This window comes from Chiroxiphia lanceolata, chromosome 8 (assembly GCF_009829145.1).
Source record: "Chiroxiphia lanceolata isolate bChiLan1 chromosome 8, bChiLan1.pri, whole genome shotgun sequence".
In the NCBI taxonomy this organism is placed as follows: domain Eukaryota; kingdom Metazoa; phylum Chordata; class Aves; order Passeriformes; family Pipridae; genus Chiroxiphia; species Chiroxiphia lanceolata.
In genome coordinates this window covers 35,367,577-35,385,700 of record NC_045644.1, presented here as the reverse complement: position 1 = coordinate 35,385,700, position 18,124 = coordinate 35,367,577, and the positions used below count along the sequence as shown (strand labels likewise).

General features: G+C 43.3%; 1 protein-coding gene and 1 long non-coding RNA gene across 19 annotated transcripts in view; one reads left to right on the top strand and one right to left on the bottom strand.

Annotated features, from left to right (window-relative positions):
- Positions 1-18,124, bottom strand: part of PCDH15 (protocadherin related 15) — a 696,943-nt gene that overhangs the window by 613,838 nt on the left and 64,981 nt on the right. The window lies entirely within an intron of this gene.
- On the top strand, positions 6,704-9,456 carry LOC116790110. The gene is made up of 3 exons (XR_004358264.1): positions 6,704-6,768; positions 7,572-7,659; positions 8,100-9,456. It is a non-coding gene; the product is annotated as an uncharacterized LOC116790110 (long non-coding RNA).

Genomic DNA, 18,124 nt, shown 5'->3' with positions numbered 1-18,124 from the left:
GAGCAAATTTAGACACACATCTGTCAGTGTACTTGTTCCTGCCTCTGGATAGGGAGGCAAACCATGATGAACTCCCAAAGAGCCTTCCACTTTTAAACCAGGTAACTCCCTGTGGTACAGGAGTACGTGGTTTCGAGAAAGAGAACACATCAGGGGAATATTTTCAGGTGACTCACTTGGCTTTATGGGATAAACCAGTTAAGCCTCGGTTTGCCAAGCAGAGCTATTCATGAGTAAAGTAAAAACACAAGGAAACAGGATCAGCTCCATCACTAGAAATGCCTGTCTTGATTAAAACTTCTACCCTTACTTCATCTTGTAAGTTTTGATAATATAAATGTGCATGGCAATATAAATGTACTGAAGACATAGGATATGTAACAGAGGTAGGTACAAGCTTTTTTTCTTTCTTAATTCTGTAACTGTGCTGAGAACACAAGCTCTAGAGAGGATTTGAAGTTGCTACTATCAGTTAGAATCTGTTCAAGTTTTCAGGTCATTTTAAATAGTTGTAAGAACTCACTGAGCTTGTTGCTGTTCAAACAGATTATTTTGTTCTCTCTTTTTCTCTGAAAGAGATGGAAGGCAACAATCAATAACATTCTCATGGTGCACTGTGGTTTTTTTAATAATGACATCTCAAAATAAAGATTGAAAATACTGCATTTTGATAATTACCATAACCTTGAGGAGCTCATCTCTCAAAAAACCCCCACAAAACCACTCAAACCTTAATTAACCAGCTCTTTCCCCAGCCTCAACAAGTTTATTTCATTTCTAGGGCCCTTGCTAGCACCCACGTGCAGTCTGGTTGCCTGCTATTATTATCTTCTGATGAGAACACAGATGTTGTGTAATTTGATTTGGATCAGAACAGGAGCTTTAAACTCTTTATTCCTGAGTGTTTACTAAGGAACTCCTTTCTGCTCAGAATACAGGACATAATATCAATTTCATTATATGCAAATGTAGCCCTACAAAGTAAATCTTTCTGAAGGCCATTTTCATAGTTTCCACATTAATCTTTGGGGGTTTTTAAATGCTGGAGAATTGTAGATGCAGCATGAATTCCTTTTAGAGTCATCTAAAATGTCAGAGCGAATATTAAATATAAAGTAAAACTAAGGGTCTGGGTTTTTTCATTTTGAGTTATTTTTGGCTTGGCGTTTCTTTGCTTACCGTTTTATGTTTAATCTTTCAATACAAAAGTTGCTTCTTAAGGACATCTTAGAGAAACTGAATTTTAATTTGTAAAACACTTGGTGACTCAAAGCAGTTGCAGCTATTGGGTTGAGTGTTAAGATTTATGCAAACAGATTGGTATTACCCATGGCACTAATTCCAGAATGGGCTGGGCTGGAAGACACCTCAAAGCCCATCTTGTCCCTCCCCCTGCCATGGGAGGGACACCTCCCACTAGCCCAGGTTGCTCCAACCTGGCCTTGGACACTTCCAGGGATCCAGGGGCAGCCACAGCTTCTCTGGGCAACCTGGGCCAGGGGCTCCCCACCCTCACAGGGAAGAATTTCTTCCTAACATCCAATCTAACCTGCCCTCCTTCATCCTAAGGCTGTGCCCCTTGTCCTGTCCCTCCAGGCTCTTGTCCCAAGTCCCTCTCCCCAGCTCTCCTGGAGCTCCTTTAGGCACTGGAAGGTGCTCTGTGGTCTCCCTGGAGCCTTCTCTTCTCCAGTTTGGACACCTCCAACTAAGGGAAATTGTCATTTTATTCTCATCCCTAATTCAACTTAACATGCACCACTTAAATAGTGGACTTACATCAACAACTTTGTTCTCCTTTTCCACAAAGGTAAGGAGCTCTTCCTGATCCCAGGAACAAATTGTCTTTACAACATAAGCACTGACCAAGTTTGGTTTCCAGCACAGTGGTTAACACAACACATCCACACAAAATCTCCCTGTCTCAAAACAGAACTCCTTGGAAGGCTTCCCCCACCCCCAGAGGTACCAAAAATTGAGGGGTTTCCTTAAAACACACCAAGGACTCCAGACACACCTGGTTTGGTTCAGTGCTGGACTCACACAACTGCTCCAAGCAAACAGGCAGGAGAAGAAGGAAATACAGGGAACACTGAGAAAATTGCCAGTTGGAAGGAAACGTTTCGGATGAGAGAGACAGATGAACTTCCAGACCAGTTCACACAGTCCAAAAAGACTTTGTCCACTCTGTTATTCAAAAAACCGAAATATCAGTGCTTTTCAATACCAGATTTGCTGGGCAGAGGAGAAACTAGTGAAATAAGTCTGGGAAAGCCAAGACAAAATACTTCAGTCACCCAAGTGTTACTGGGGCAGGCAAATTAGAAACAGATCTTTTCTTTTTCATTGGAGTGTTAAACTGGTGTCAGGAATAATACAATTACACTGACATGTACTAAATGGGGGTTTTTTCCAACATAATAAAAAGACACTTGAACTTTTCACTTGAAAAAGTAAATTCACATCAAAAGCCACTCCAAACTCTTTCTTTCTGCACTGATCACAAATTTTACAATGTAGGGATTTCTCAAGGAAAACATATATATTGCACAGCAGAAGAAAGAAAGGTTTCCAATTCTCCAGTTGTGCCTTGCCCACTAACATATTTCTATGTTTTTATTAACATTAGGCTATTTTAAAATTATCCCCTCCTTACAATGAGATTCCCATACATGAGCTTACTAGAATTTAATACGGTTTGTAGAGAAAAAGAACAAAACCACCAGTTTAAAGATAACAAAAAATAAATTCATGTATTCCATTTAATTTACCCTGCTAATTATCAAATTATGAGCAGACACAAATTTAGGGATTATACTTAAAGAAGATAAAGTACTTGTTCCAATCTGGTGCTAATACATTGATTTTCATCTCCCCTTGTCATGGTTTGAGTTTGTTTGCTTTGTGATATCTAATTTGTTAGCTCTGTACGTTGCTGCTTCATTTCACCTCCACCTCAAACAGTTGAAATTTGAGCTTTCAGTATGATGATTGCAATGCAGAACATTTGAACCTACATTTTTGGTTGAATTTACTGAAAAACTTCTGCCAGGAGTTCTTAAGAGCAAGAAAGTACAGGCTCCAGAGCATACTAGATCCCTTTTAAACAAACCCACTGTCCTCGCTGGCAGAAATCCATGCCACTACCTAGAATATTGGTTACATTAAGGAGTTCAAGACAAGAGCTTCATTTTTCTGACAGTTTTTACAGCTGTTTGTCCTCTCTTGCACAGACGAGGTCTGCAGAGACAAAGCAGTCTTTTGAAACAGGGAACTATAAAGAGTTTTCTTTATAATAAAAAATGAAACAATATATGGCCATATAAACAGAGGCTCAGAACACACATCATTTAGATGTTTTTCCCACCCATACCTGTAGCTACACTTTGGATTGGCCTTAGTATTTTCAGTACATAAGGGAGTACAGTGTGCTTTACTGCCTCCAGTTCTGGGGTCCCCAGCATCAGAAACACGTGGAGCTGTTGGAGCGAGTCCAAAGGAGGCCACGGAGATGCTCTGAGGGCTGGGACCCCTCTGCTCTGGATGCCTTCAGAGACATTCAGAGGTGGGAGAGCTGGGGGTGTTCACCTGGAGAAGAGAAGGCTCCAGGGAGACCTTAGAGCCCCTTCCAGTGCCTAAAAGGGCTCCAAGAGAGGGACTTGGGACAAAGGATGGAGAGACAGGACAAGAGGGAATGGCTTCCCACTGCCAGAGGTCAGGGATAGATGGGATATTGGGAAGAAATCCTTCCCTGTGAGGGTGGGGAGGCCCTGGCACAGGTTGCCCAGAGAAGCCGTGGCTGCCCCATCCCTGGAAGTGTCCAAGGTCCTGGTCTAGTGGAAGGTGTCCCTGCCCATGGAAGGGGGTGGAACAAGACAATCTTTAAGTTCCCCTCCAACCCAAACCATTCTGGGATTCTGTGGTTCATTTCTCCCCTCCCCTGGCTCCAGTCTAGCTCTGGGACCTGCATCCCATAAATACAGCATCAATTAGCCAAAATCATAGGAAGTTAACGAAATGTTAGCTCTAAAAACCAAGACTGTGATTTCACCTTCACTTCAAAAAGATCTGAACTCTCTAACTCACATACTAATAATTTCATCTGCTCCTGGAGTGCAACCTCAGGTGACAACCATGTGGGTAGAAGAGAATATTTACGCATTTGTACAGAGGAAGAGCAACAAGGACAACAAACCAGAAGATGACACCAGGGGAGGAAAAGAATAGTCACCTTACAGTTCTGCACCAAATAGAAAAGAAAAAAACCAAAACCCAACCGTAACTAACTCAAACCTCCATCTCCCAACACGGACTGTGAAATGAGGAGATGATGTTTGTGACCTCACACCCATCACCCAGGCTTGGCAGGATCACTGTCCATGCACCAGAGGAGATTCTGGAAATCAAACATGCCACAGGTATAAGCATAAAACTCTTAAAACACATGCAGGATTTTCTAAAAGCAGCTATGAACACAGGATCCATAAATGCAAGCTCAGGACCTAACACAAAGTTTGAAAATATATGCAGAGAGTTTTTATCTGCAACAGAACTTTGCATTTATCTTATATGAAGCTTGTCTTCAAGTGTTGGGCAAGTGACAAGAAAAATAAATTGGTTTGTGGCAATTAAAATTAAATTAAGATTAAAATTCAAGCCCCATACATAAAATATAAGTAAATTTTTCCTTTCTGGGCAAGTGACAGAGGCAAAATAGGTTATGATTTACAGCAGCAAAGCACCAGCAAGAAAAGTGAGCACACTTAGGAATAAGCTGAATATTGATAAACGCACCTTAGAGCCCATCAGCACTCCCCAGCTCCAAAATCAGAACAGGTGTTGAAGCCTATCCACCAAGTCCTATCAGCAGTTAAACTAAACATATTTGTGTAAAGATGGCAATGCAAATAGTGATCCTGGAAAGCAAAGTCAACACAAGAGTTGCTGAAAAGCAGATTTTCTTCCTTATGCAATATAAGTGGTGGTGGGGAGAAGCACGTAACACACGTCCAGGAGATCAGCAGACACAAATAATCTTCCAAAGGACAGGAGCATAATGGATATTAAAGAACATATAGACTTGACACCCTGATAGTATTCCACCATCCAGAAGACTACCAAATGATTTGGCAGAAATCCGCCTGAATATTGAGAATAAAGAAGAAACTGGAAATACAAATACCTTCTTCTCAGTCCTGATTCCCAAGAGATGATTGAATACAGAAAAAAGAATGTAGAGAAAACAGAGAATAGAGAAATAAACAGCAATATGGGAATTACTTTTTTGAGTGTGATACTCAAATTAATTCAGGAAAACTTGCTTATTACAAAAACCCCTCAATGCAGAACACTCACCCTGACGTCCTCCAGGTTCAGCTTCATCTTGTTCTAGTGAGACATCCAAGAAATCTTTAAGACTACAAGAGCTCTACCTTTCCCCTTCAGCTAATATGCACTTAACTGAGCTATATAATTAATGTATTAATTATCTGGCCATGCCAGGTTTTCTCAACTGACCAGTTTTATTTTGCCCTCCAATGGTGGCCATGGGAAAGAAGTGTGCCAGTTGTTATACCACTTTACCTAGAGAAAGCTGATGGAAAATTCACTTTGGTAACTCAAGTGCAAGAAGATTCAGCAGGAAGTCAGAATTCTTTTTTTCACCCTTTCCTTGTTTTCAGCAAGGAAGTCTGACCAGATCTTGCTTACAGCTGCAGTTTTTCCTCCTGCATGATGCCATAATTGTACACATGAATTTGATAGTTTGCTATCTGTGTGTCTCATCTGTCCCTATTCTCTTCCAGTTTCCACGCAAATTTGGAAAAAAATAAATAATTTTATATTAATGATGGGTCTTGTATCAAAATAAGAGTCTGACATTTCTTCTTTTAAATCAGTTGTTTATTTGACAAAGTTACGGGGGGGGAAGAGGATGCGTATTTTGCATTTTCCATCTTTCCTGGCTTGCCTTCTTCCAGCTATCTGTCCAGAGCACAGAGTCAGCAGCTTCACTGCCATTACCTTGGTTATGCACTCACAAATTAAGGGTGAGTGGGAGTCCCCGGCAGCAAGTCCCACTCTGGGCAATCACAGAATCATTAAGAGACCTTCAAGATCATCCAGTCCAACCATCAACCCAGCACCACCATAATCACCCCTAAAACATCTCACTAAGAGCCACATCCAATGGAGTCCCAGCTCTGGGGAATGGTCACGGCACTGCCTGCAAGAGTGGGCCCCCCACTGCCAAATGACTAATGTCTCTGTAAGACATAAGGCCACGTGATCAACCATGAACAGGCAAAACAAAGAGCTGTTCAGGGTCTTATTTCTTATGATTAAGGAAGTGTCTACATGCAGAGCTATCACTGCCCTGTTCTGAACACTATTTCAAATCATTTGACTGAGACACCACAGAATAGACTGCTACAAACATGCAGAACTTTACTGATTAACTCACCATTATTTCCTTGCCAGGTTCTGTCATCACTTCTCATTAAAAATCATTTCATTCCACAGCTGTCCTATTGACTTATAAAGTACTAAAGGATGTCAGAACCTGGCACAGTATGGGTTTTTCAGACAAAAATACAACTGCTGGAATTCAATCATTTAATTTTCGCCTCTTTAAGTAGGCTGTGCTATCTATCAAAAAGATACAACTGGAAATAGCATACTGTGACCATTAGAGACAGAGAGTGACAGTGACATCAATCACCCTCGGGTTAGCAAACATTAGACTCCATGGAAGGTGGCACAGGTCCAACACAGGTTTGGCTGAGCTAATAGGAAATGAGATGATGGGGAAATGCCAGAGGGGACATTCTGATGAAAGACCAAGTGCTGGTGCTGTGCCTGGGTCAGGAGAACCCCTGGGATCAATCCAGGCTGGGGATGACCAGATGGAGCAGCCCTGGCAGAAGGCCCTGGGGGTGCTGGTGGGGCAGAGGCTGGACCTGCCCCAGCCCAGAAACCCCCCGTGCCCTGGGCTGATCCCCCAGCGTGGGCAGCAGGGCAGGGGGGGATTCTGCCCCTCTGCCCCTCAGGGGAGACCCCCCTGCAGAGCTGCTCCAGCCCTGGGAACAGCACAGCAAGGACATGGAGCTGCTGGAGCCAGTCCAGAGGAGGCCCCAAGAGGATCCGAGGGCTGGAGCAGCTCTGCTGGGAGGAAAGGCTGGGAGAGTTGGGATTGTTGAACCTGGAGAGGAGAAGCTTTGGGGTGACCCAATTGTGGCCTTCCAGGGCCTGAAGGGGCCAACAAGAAAGATGAAGAGAGACCCTTTCCAAGGGCCTGGAGTGCCAGGACAAGGGGGAATGGCTTCCCACTGCCAGAGGGCAGGGTTAGATGGGATAATGGGAAGGAATTCTTCCCTGTGAGGGTGGGGAGGCCCTGGCACAGGTTGTCCACAGAAGCTGTGGCTGCCCCTGGATCCCTGGAAGTGTCCAAGGCCAGGTTGGTCGGGGCTTGGAGCAACCTGGGCTAGTGGGAGGTGTCCCTGCCCATGTCAAGAGGATGGAATGGGATAAACTCTAAGGTCCCTTCCAACCCAAACTGTTCTGTGATTCCATGACAGAAATGAGTCAGTGCCTTATGCTGGCAAAAGGTTCAAGAAGCACCTTCATTACAACCCAGGTAACAGATGCAACTTTTATCTTACCAAGGTAATTTGAGTTCTATGCTACATCATACAAATTCAAGATTATAAAGTATTTGAAAAAAATAGGTAACTGTTAAATACGGTATCTAATTTGGTACAGTCCTGCGAGGCACACTCATGCTAATTTTATATTAGAAATAAAGCAGGATTCTGCAATAAAATGGTGATCTTGCAACACAAGCGCAGCTATTCTCATGTGAAAATGTTCCAGAGCTTTCACTGAAAGTTAGTGTCCAAGTTTAAATACACCAGATATTCTGTCCCAGGAAGTAAATTCCCCATGAGTGTTCCTTAAGGTAATGTTTCAGTCTAGGTACAGACCCCTTTTTTTTTGTTTGTTCAATTATTATGCAGTTTTAAATGCATAAAGTATTTATTTTCAACTAAGAGTTACCCTTCAGTGCAGGCTCCTTGAACATTTACATCCTGTAAATTCATCTGCAGGCCAAACCTGACTACTGGACTGTAGTATTCCAACAAAAGCAAAATGAACAAACACAGCAGGAAATTTTGAATGACATAGCAGCAGCAGGGTTAAATAACCTTTTCCAAAACCAGCCACCTGAACATGAGGGATCAGAGGAATGCAGCATTTCCATTCAGCTCCAGAAGTTATCCTGTGGTCATCTGGTTCTTCAGAGGGAAACCCAAACTCTGGGCAAGTGGCTTTACAGTTTAAGCCATAATCAAAGTTGATTTGCTGCAGGTTGAACTTTTAGAAGAGGAGAATGCAAAAATCTCCTCAAGCTGACCGTCTCCTCCCCAAATCCTCTTTAACACAGTGTGAATAGGCAGTTCTCTCCTGTGGAGGCTGGATGAGCTCCCAGGTGAGTGCTGGCAGCCCTTCCCCAGCAGCACAGTGTGGGTGCAGTGCCAGGACATGGCAGGACCACAAATGCTCAACAGCTGCAGCTCTGCTGGAGAAAGGGCCAAAAACGCAGCAGAGCACAAGGAAACAACTGCTGCTCAGTGATTCAGAATCGTTTTCAAAAGCTGGGAGAGAAGCCTCGTCACCTGTAACTGCACCACTGAGTCCCCAAAGCAGCCTCCAGCTCACCTGTTCTCACTTGTTCCAAGGGTTATCACCTTTACCCCCCAAACAGCCCAGAGGCTTGTGTGCCCAACATGCCTGTGGGCACTAAGCACCAACCACTGAATGAGGCAGCAACAGAAGGGGAGGAGGCCACGGTGCCTCATCTCAGTTCTCATCAGAGGACCTCAGCAGACATGCACCAGGTGACTCCGACCACCCCAGGACAAGAAACATGATTATCAGGGAGAGAGCTAACAGAAAGTAGGGATCTAGAAACAGGAACACAGGGTGGTCAGTCTTCAGTTCAACCTCTGCATTCCTTGGGAGAGCTTCTAGGATAACTTTCCAGCAAGGTGGTACAAAGCAGGCTGCAATCAAAACTCCTCACCTCTGGAAATAGAACAAAGCTGAGGCCAAACAAGGTCTGGAGGGGCCACCAGTGGTGTTTTTAAGACTTTGTGGAGAGCAGGAAATCAAACATTTTTGGAGAACAGTAATGAAACAAACACATTTCCTCATTCAGCCTTCATCCTCAAGTCCTTGCACCTGCATCTATCAGGATTAAACTCCATCAGAAAGCGTGGGAACTTCTGACTCCATCTTAAAACACTTCTACTTAAAAATCCACCCAATGCCTCCTTCCTTTTCCCAAAATTGACATTTTGCCGGCAGCGTAACAAGGGAAGCTACCCCATCTGAAAAAATACTTTCCAAAGGGGCAGTAACCTACATAAAAATTGGCACAATTTTGTAAAAACTCACATTAAATTTACTCTGAAGCAAATGTGAAGTAAATAAATCTCTTTCCATAGATTACTGCTGAGTGCTACTGGACACAGCTGCCGTTGGGGGTTTTTTTTTGGCAGACTTCTCGAGAAACAAATACAAAAATTTATTTGGCAGTTCCAAGCTTAAAGAATAGTAAGTTTTATTTTGATTATATGCTTCAAAGTGACATTCACACACTGTCCCCATCATGGGCATCTGGCATGCCAGGAAAAGCAGTCTGATGAATTCTGGCAGACAAAAGATATTGCTTATGCCCACTCCAGCACTGTTGCTCATGTGTGGGGATTTTAGAGGGGGTTTTTTTGGTGTTTGTTTTATTGTTGTTTTGTTTTATACAGTAAGCATGTAGATTTGCTCCCAGTATAGGAACTGGTGAGCAGAAAGACACTCAGGTAATTCTAGTTCCACTCATCGACCTAACACACACATCTTTTCAGATCAGCATAATAGAAAGGAAATTCACTTATTTTAGCCATCATTCAGGTTTTGATGGCATGAAAGCCCTATATGGAGATACTGCTCCTCTAAAATTCAGTAGCAGGTCCCCTCAATGTGGGCTTAAGGCACAAAAATTATTTATGTAATTTATGCAGTCCCCTTCTGGTAAAAGCTCGGACTCTGCCTCTTAAAAAGTACAGGTATTGGGTTTCTTTCAAAACAAGTATAGAAATGCAGCTGAAAATTAAACCATAATCACTTTGGAGCAGATTAGAAAATGTATATTAAGAATGTACTTAGTTTAAACTCCTTACAACAGCTCAGCAAACATATCACAAGTTGACCAATCCATATCACAGAGTCACTGAATTGTTTGGGTTGGGAGGGACCTTAAAGACCATCCAGTCCCACCCCTTGCCATGGGCAGGGACACCTCCCATTAGCCCAGGTTTCTCCAACCTGGCCTTGGACACTTCCAGGGATCCAGGGGCAGCCACAGCTTCTCTGGGCAACCTGGGCCAGGGCCTCCTCACCCTAACAGAGAATTCTGTACTATTGACCTGAGTCTCCAAACTTGTTGGCCCAAACACAGCCAAATATCTCAGCATGTGCAGCACCTCAGATGTAACAGGATCTGAGGGGAGCTCACACATGTAAAATTAGGCTTTTCTGCTTAAATGATGGAGTTGGCAAGAGCCAAAATATTCAACAGTATAAAGCAAGCACAGTTTTAGTTTCGTGCTTTACATAAACAATACTGAGTAGCTTTCAGAACTTACCTACACTGCATACATACATATATATATATATGTATGTAGTTACTTTTCACTATACTCTCCCTTCCAAAATATATTTACAGAGAAAAAGTCTCCACAGAATTCTGAAATTGCAGCACTAGACTTCATCTTGGAAAATCCGGATTACAGGAGTTCATTTACTGTTTTATAGGCACAGAGTTTGCAGAGGAATATCTCTGTCATGTGCAGTAAGCCCAGGAAATTTCCCATGTTTGCCCTCAAAAACTCTTCCTTTAAGTGGTCCTGTCACTCAGCAATTATTGCACACGACATTGCCAGTTAACCCCCTCTCTCCAAGTGTCTCCCTCAAGCAGCAAGATGATGCATTTGGAGATTATTTACGGGATGGGTTACAGGGAAAACATCAGGCAGAACCTTCAAATGCAGTAAAACAGCCTGTTTAATGTGTCACATCCAGATAAAATTAAAATGTTTGGATACTGGACAGACAGAGATCTGTAAGAACACAACAAAGGCCTGGCTCCACTAATTGGAGAAACCAGCCACTTCCCAAAGCACCCACAGCACCAAAAATCCTGCTCTGCGTCACAATTTATCGGTACATAAAATTACTGCTTTTGTACCCAGAGCCAGGCGCCCTGAGCTCAGCAGGATGACGTTCCTGGGTGTTTAATGCACTAAATGTCACAGCTGGGCCCACGGACACGCACGTGCACACGCGGCCACAGGCCCCCCTGGGACATCCACAGCTTCACTCGGGATAGGAGACCCCGCTGAGCAGCCCCCTGTTATAGTGCCAGCACGGGGCAACAGAGCTTATCCATGGCTCCACTTGCTGAGAAAGGATATTTTAATCACATTATCTCCTCGTTAACCAATAGTAAACAGAAGCACTAAGTCAGATTAACACAGGCAGCGCTACATCCCTCAGCTGTCCTGCACAAATTTATGAATTTAAGAAAAATTAAGATTTTTTTTTTTTGCCAGAAACCAAACTATGTAAGAACGCTGTGAGATAAGTATCATAAATATACGCAACAGTAAGTACAATGCAGCCCTGTTTTTTCAGTTTTATTGTGGTTCCTGCAAACAGTTAGATACAGGAATTGACATAAATCATCTGCTATAGCTTCATCATATTTAAAAATCCATTAACCATTGAGCCACATTGTTCTGGTGATAGCTATGAAAGTATTTTAAATGCTAATTTTGTTTATTTTTCTCCCCCAACTGACAGTCTGTGCCACTATTATAACCCTTCACTCCTCCAACTGCAACCACGACCATTCAATTCCCAAATAATACCCATTAGCACACTCTTTTCTCAGTGTAACTTAACATTTGGTGTCCTTCCTGCAATTTTTATTGTGTGGCCTTTTCTCTAACCCAGGGCTTAATAATATGAGCTGGCAGCTGCTATTTCTGCAGCCTTCTGGACAAGAGTATAACTTTCCTCTTGTATCCACTTTATCTGTTACTTTATATGATATCAGTGCTATTTGGCAAATGTGCAAAAAGTGAATTGTCACATCTTTCATTCTACATTTTTTTCCAAAACTACACACTTGCTATTAACTGGTTTTCCATTACAACAGAATCACGCCAATTGAACAGTATCCTAAAAATAACTGCCAAAAGAAACTTTTACACCTTTCTTCGCTTTTCATTAAAAAGCGAAGAAATAACAGGATCATTTTTAAATGCAGCCTTTTCTTTGGACATTAAAAATATGCAGGAATTACAAATTGCTCATTACTCTATCAAGAACCAGATCCTAAAACTGCACACCGGCTTCAGACAGCCTTTCCCAATAAATCATTACCCACCGAGCATCCAGCTCCTTGCAACGTTGAGCTACAGGCACTGCTGGCAACCAAAAACCTCCATGTTTTGCAGTGCTCCTGATCAACATCAGAGCCAAGGGAAATAACAGGATCAACTGCTGTTGCTGCTGAGACAGATGAGGGGAAGGAGGACAACTCAATAGCCAACTTGAGCCTCCCCTGGCACAGCTGGAGGCCGTTCCCTCTCCTCCTGTCTCTTGTTCCCCGGGAGCAGAGCCTCACCCCACCCCACCCCAGCTCCACCCTCCTGTCATCAGGGAGTTGCAGAGAGTGAGAAGGTCCCTCCTGAGCCTCCTTTTCTCCAGGCTGAACAAGCCACACTTCTCATCCTCTTCTTCCTCACAGTCCCGTATTTCTGCAGATTAATAAATACTCTTTTGCATGAAAGTTTTGTTAAATAATAACACTTCCCCCATGCCCAACAAACTACCTCAAATCCAAAAATCCTCTGACCCAGTGCCAGTGTGGCAAAACATGAAAAAGTAGCAACTTGTGCCAGTGAAGTGAAGAATGGCACGCGGCATCAGGTTGTCTCTTCACATCAGACTTCTCCTGGGGACAGACACAGGCACCCTGGCACTGGGATTAGCTCACACAGCCACACAAGCACTCACTCCCTTCTCATGGGAAATATATAAACCACATCTATCTTCACCTGGCCACCTCCCACACTTTCCAGGTGATGAGCACCTGTGATGAGCCCTGTGGCACCAGCACACTCTGCACATGTGGTGGGCAGCACCAGTAGCAGCACAGCTGTGGCAGACAGCATTACTAATAACCTACGTAAGGAACTGAGATTAATTGCACCTCACCCTCAGGGTGACCCTACACCCAGATTCCATTGCCACAGTTAGAGCATGAGAAATCATAACAGTGCAACTGTGCCAGACACCTTCCACTAGCCCAGGTTGCTCCAATTCCTGACCAACCTGGCCTTGGACACTTCCAGGGATCCAGGGGCAGCCACAGCTTCCCTGGGCAACCTGGTCCAGGGCCTCCCCACACTCACAGGGAAGGATTTCTTCCTATGAAACAACACTCCTTAATATTCAAAAAGGGATCTTCTTCAGCAGATAATATACAAGAACACATAACATATTCCAGTGTGTAAGAGCAACTCCACTGAACTGTGTGAGGCATGTCAGAATTAATGCAGTTCTGATCAGTTTTAAATAATAGAAATACTACTGTGTGACACCTTGTAAGCACCATACTCCTTCCAAGACACGCAAACTTTTGTTTTCTTGGGAAATTTTTTGCATTGCCAATTTTATGGTGCTCAACAATATCCCATGCACATCATGTAACACTTGTAGGACAGGAAGAGTCCAAAACAATGTCAGATGTCATGGTAATGTGAAGAAAACCTTGCGAAGAAAACCTTCAAAACCAGTCTCTGAAATGGGCCAAAGTACCTAATCTTGGAAGAAAGATGGGAGATCTGGCTGCTTGTTTCATTCAAGGCACCCTCTATCCAACACATATGCTACATAAAGCAAGCAGGTATCAAATAGCATGTCAAAAATTCATACCGAGAAACACTCCCTCACACAAAACCTGTGCCACACCTTGGCACAACAGATATAACTCAACTTGCTGCCGGTGTGAGGAGAGCAGAAGAGGAGCATCTGTAGCCACACCAGCACCTTAAAAGATTCCAAGTTCTGTGATTAGGAAGGTACTCATGGGGCTGCATCTCTGTCCCTGAAATGCCTGCTCTTGGTGCAGTAGCAAACCAGACATTTTTTACACGCTGAAAACCAGCACACCAGGATTTCATTTGGACAAACAACTAACGTTTCCTGCTGGCTAAAGCTGCACATGCTGCAAACACTGCTTTGACTTCTGCTCTGCCTGGGCAACTCCTGCTGTCCTCGGATGCTCCCGCCATGGCAGCCGTGTTTCATCACCCAAACTTCCATGCACAGAGGTTTGGCAGGAGTGTAACTGCTAAATGAGCAGCAATCAAGTCGTTCACCCAATCAGTTTTCTAATTCACCACAACTGCTATAAATACCACCCGTTATTACTGAATGCAGCTTTTAGGGGGAAAAAATACATGCAAACTTCCTGCTGAAAGCTAATCTATGGGAAAATTATACAGAACATCACATTAAAATCTAAGCAAACACTTTGGCACCCTCCTAATGTATGTGCATAGATTACTGGGGTGTACTTCCAGGATAAGTACCATTTGATGTTCAAATTATTGGTGGATATTTAAAGTTGATTACCCTAGAGGTAAGATATAATTGGTAAACAAGGAACATAGACAGAACAACAACATAATAACCACAAGTTGTATTTATTTCACAATTTATTCCTATAGTCGGGACAATAGTTCAGTCAAGATACTAATTATATTTTTGAGCAAACAAAATGAAATCAGGAAGCCCCAAAGGCGTCGTTTTCCATCCTATGGCATTAGGAGGTGAGTGGAAGGCCTTACTGGACTTCCCTTTCACATCCCCACGGGTAATACAGCGCTCCTTTGACACCTGAGCTGCACTGCAGGCACGGAGACACAATAGGAGCTCTCAGCAGGTAGAGCTCTCTGTGGGCTGTGGGCCACCCTGTGCATCCTCCCAGGGTTACTTCTGCAGAAAGACCTGCACAGCCCAGCAGTAAATCTCAGGGCTTAGGTCACAGCTGTCTAGGCAAGGAAAACTCGGCTGGTCACGGCAAAGGCTGGTATCTATTTCAGCAGCAAAGTGCTAGAGATGGAAGAATAAACGTGCAGCAGCAGATAGCAAGAGGAGAAACAAAATGGATGGAGGTAATAAGAGAATAAATAGAGGGGAGACACTGGTGTGCTCACTAAATTACTGAAGAGATCCATCAACTCACAGATGTGATGGTGGGGACATGTTCACTTGGCTAACATATATATTTAATTACTTATATTATTTATCCTTTTCAATGTGGACACCTTGTCTAGACTGTTTGATTACACCCATCTGTAAGCTGCCTCTGGCTTTCCCCTCTCTTTTGTCTTATTTTTGAGATGACTTTCCCCACACAAAATGGTGAAATTCCGATCTCCTTCCATATGTTTGCCTCTTTATCACTGTGAGACACTGACAAATTGCTGTTGTTTGTTTTTTCCCACTGATGACCTGAATTAGCCACTACCAGACACAGCAGTGCTGGCCCACCAGGCTCCGGGGATGTTGGAGTTACAGGGCCCCTTACAGATGGAGAAGAGCTCCATTTTCTGTGGGTGTGGGGTGTTGAACAGGTACCCTCATTCCCTTCAACACCTGATGTTGGCTGGCAGGCGAAGGGATTATCTGAATTAGGGAAAAGACCCTCCACGTTGAAAGCACGACTGAATAATATGGATAATAATAAAAAGTAGATTAAAACAAAATCATAAAAAAAAGGAAGGCTATTTAGACAGTCTCCTTTGCACTTATTCAAGCTTGGGGCATCTGTTAAATGCACAGCCTGGCTCGATTTGTGTCCAAGGCCAGGTTGGATGGAGCTTGGAGCAACCTGGGCTAATGGAAGGTGTCCCTGCCCATGGCAGGGTGTAGAATGAGATGAGCTGTAAGGTCCCTTCCAGCCCAAACCATTTCATGATTCCACCTATGATTTGTATAGAGGACACATTGGGACCTCCCCATGAGACCACCAGCACGTTCAAAGCTCAAAGCAATGATCTTCTAGAGGAAAGTAAACGTCCTCAATCACTGCTGAAAGACAAAGTGAGAATCTCACAGAAAATTCCCTGCCAACAGATGCACTAAAAGAACTTGGAGCAGCAGTATGAGCCTTCCTCACATAAAGAGGAGACTCCAGCAGTCAAAACACTCAGGAAGAGGGACTGGGTTCTGGTTAAATCCTACCCAGAGCAGCCATGTAGGAAGGCTAGCTAAAGCCCACTTCAGTTCTGTTGTAAGCAGTGGGAACATCCACATGCAGCTGGGACACTATGTAAATTTATTCATTTAAGCTGTCACATTAACATGGGAGCAGGGAAAAAGCTGCTAACTGGAAGAGCGAGGAAAAAAGCCATGAGCCCTAAAGCGGCATGGCTCAAGGACACAGTAGCAAGGACAAAGTGTTTCACAACACACTTCTTTTTAAAAACGGGAGCATACTCAGAGCCTGTGCTCCTTTCAAAGATCTGGTACCAATTTCATGGAATCATAGACTAAGAAAATGGTTTGGGTTGGAAGGGACCTTAAAGATCATCCAGTTCCATCCCCCTGCCACGGGCAGGGACACCTTCTACTAGACCAGGTTGCTCCAAGCCCTGTCCAACCTGGCCTTGGACACTTGGTGGGGGCATCCACAACAATTCCTGGAACACTTGTTGCCTGCAGGCACATTTTGAGACCAACACTGTTAGTGATGCCCTAAGGTGGTCCCAGCTCCAGTGCCAACTCTCTGCCTCCACATCTCTCCACAGAATCCACTGCTCTCTCCTCAGAGTGGCTTTCACTGCAGAATTGTCCATAGGGTTTGTAAACTCCTTTTAGAACAAAGGAATCATAAAAAATCCTACCTGAGGTAGTAGGCGGGGTGAGGTTTCCCACCTCAGCTAAAAATGCAGATTTTGCAGATCTCCAATGCAGACAGAGCCAGTTACAAAGAATACAAACACTTTTATATGCCAAAAAAGCCATACAAATGCAACTCTACTGACTACAAAAAACACCCTCAAAAACAGCTCCCCTTCCAAAAAGCCAACAAGGATTTACAGACAGAGAAAGAAAATGGAAAAAATTACTTGAATCGCCTGACATAACGAAAGACAAACACCAGGAATAATCATATTTTAATGGGAACCTAAATACTGATTTTAACAACTTCAAGAATCTCATGCATGCTTTTGTCCCCTCATTATTTTGATTTCATAGGGTGTTTAATAGAACTTTATGCGCTTCACTATAGGGAGAGGAAAAAGTGTTTTTATTGAGCATTAATTCCTTTATTGCACATTGGTGGTAGCAGACGTCTCCACCACCTGTCTTAAAAGAGCAGAGTTTCTAGTGCTACTCTAAAACAGCATTAGAGACACAGGCACACTGTTTTCATCATTGTTTGCTTTTCAAAGCAGTCAAAAGAGCTGTGCTCCAGGTAACAGGTGTTTCTAAAAACCTCGTAAACATTTCAGTAAAAGGCATTTGGAATTCAAACACAAAAATCCTAAACTCACTTAGTGACAGAGTGGCTTAACTTTGCCAGGTGCAATTTCTAAATTTTTCCATTGAAGATCCATTAAAAAAAAAAAAATCCTCCCCTAACACAGCTTTGCCAAAAGCTCAGGCTTTCAAATTCCTTGAAATTATATCACAAATCAAGAGCTTGCAAGAAATATGGAAAGATTCTCTGGTAAGTACATGACACAGATAATGGAAACCAGTGTAATCCAGGAAATCCAGTTCTGCTCAAAGTGAGAAAGTAAGGACAGTTGTCTTCCCAGAAAGATAAAAACTGACAGCCCAAGAAAGAACTGAAGGTCTTTATCACAAAAGAACAGTTTTCTGATGTATTTTCAAGTACTGAAAAATCTAGGATTTGCTTAACAGCTTTGCTGGCAGACCTCAGAGACACAGAACTCAAAAAGATTACATAAAGTAGCGTATATCAACTCCC